This window comes from Belonocnema kinseyi, chromosome 2 (genome assembly GCF_010883055.1).
Source record: "Belonocnema kinseyi isolate 2016_QV_RU_SX_M_011 chromosome 2, B_treatae_v1, whole genome shotgun sequence".
NCBI lineage: Eukaryota > Metazoa > Arthropoda > Insecta > Hymenoptera > Cynipidae > Belonocnema > Belonocnema kinseyi.
The window spans coordinates 126259145-126261052 of NC_046658.1; positions in this window are offsets into that span (position 1 = coordinate 126259145).

The window sequence follows — 1908 nt, forward strand, 5'->3', positions numbered from 1 at the left end:
AGCAGCGTTGTGTTAAATGGGAGTTCAAATGGTCCCATTTTCACATTCTCGGCCCTCCTTTAGGTACGTAACTAAAAATTTAAAAATTGTTTGAAAATTATATATTTTGTTGAAAATTCAACTATTTTGTTAAAAAACTATATCTTTTGTTGAGAAATTCGTCTCTTATTTATTTAAAAGATTAATAATTTGTCGTTTTGGAATTAAAATCAATTTTTCTTGGTCGAAACGCCTTTTTTTGGTTCAAAATTGATCTATCTTGGTTGAAAACAACTTTTTTGATAAAAACTCAACTGTCTTAAATAAAATTCGTCTTTACGGCTTGGAATTTGAACTGTTGAGTCTAAAATGACTATCTACGTATTAAAAAAAACACTTAACATTAATTAAATGATTATTATGTATTGTTTCAAAATTATTTGCTTTGTTGAAAAATTCGTCTCTTTCGTTTGAAAGTTCAACAATTCGGTTGTAAATGTAATTTATTAATCAAATACATTTTTTTACTTTATTTTGTTAAAAATTTAACTCTTTGGTTGAAACATCATCTTTTGTTACATGAAAATTCATCTCTTTTGGTAAAAAAATTGACTTGAAATCTAAAGCGCTTCATACTTAATTCAATATGGTATTTATTATTTAATTTTATTCATAAAAATGAACTGCCAATTTTCTTGAAATGCCGCCCAAATTTAGCTTGTTTTGAAAGCATTTAGAGCTGTGAAGTCTGTATTTGTGAAAAAGATAAACTTGTTGGCGAGTCCTGGCATGAAGTACTGATGGAAATTTTGGGAATTTCAAAACTTACAAAATATGTAATTAATAAGATGTGGGATTTTGAAATGAAGATTTTGTTTAACACCATGACAAATTGTTGATGAGCGACCTTCGGAGTGTTAACAAGCCAAAGCACTTCCACTTCCAAAATAAAATAATGAAACGCTTAAGTACCATTTTTATGGGAACTGTTGCTCAGAAATTTGGCAACAACATGCTAGAATCGACATTTACATTCGTCCTTTGCCTTTATAATGCGATATAAAGATACGATCAGATTACGACTCGACAACGCGAATCTCTTCTTGAGGTGCGTGCAGCACCAACAGATACAACTTTATGCCTCGGGGTACATTAAATAAAACTTCTTTTTCTCTCTCACATTCTTCATTCTGTTTTAAGTATATGACCTAGTCTATGAGGAAATTCGGCATTTTTCAAAAGATCTTCATTTTATATTATTTCTACAAGATTGCTTGGAATTTCTCCTCCATCACATATATTTCATTGTCTATTTTTAAATTAGGAAAGTTATAACATTAGTATTCAAAGTACTTATATTTTTCAAAGATTTTAATTCAAAATTGTTTATCCTAGATTAACTATACACTGTTAAAAATTTCTGTTTAAAATTTAATGCAATAATATATGAAGCAATTATCATATACAATTCTCTTATTTATATAAAACACATTTTATTAAAAAATCAAATAGCAAAGTGTCTAAATTTTCAAGCAAATGTGTTCTAAATTCCATACATTTTTATTTTAAATCCCACAGATTTATTTGAAAATTCAAACACTCTTGTGTATGAATTAAAAAAAGAACTTGTTTGAAATTCAAAGAGAAAAGTTTGAATTTAGAAACGAACTATGGCCTATTTTTAAAGTAAATAAGTTTCAAATTTCGGAACATACTGTTTTAAATTTCATACACAAGTTTTTTAATATAAATTAAGACGATCATATTTGCTTTAAATTACCAACAGTTCTTCGTGAATTTCATGTACTTTTGCTAAAATTTATTTAAGACACAAAGGGTTTCAAATTTTCAATCAAATATGTATTTATTTTATTTCAAAGACAGAAGTTTTTAAATTAAAACACTTTTGTGAATAAAAGTGATTGAAAT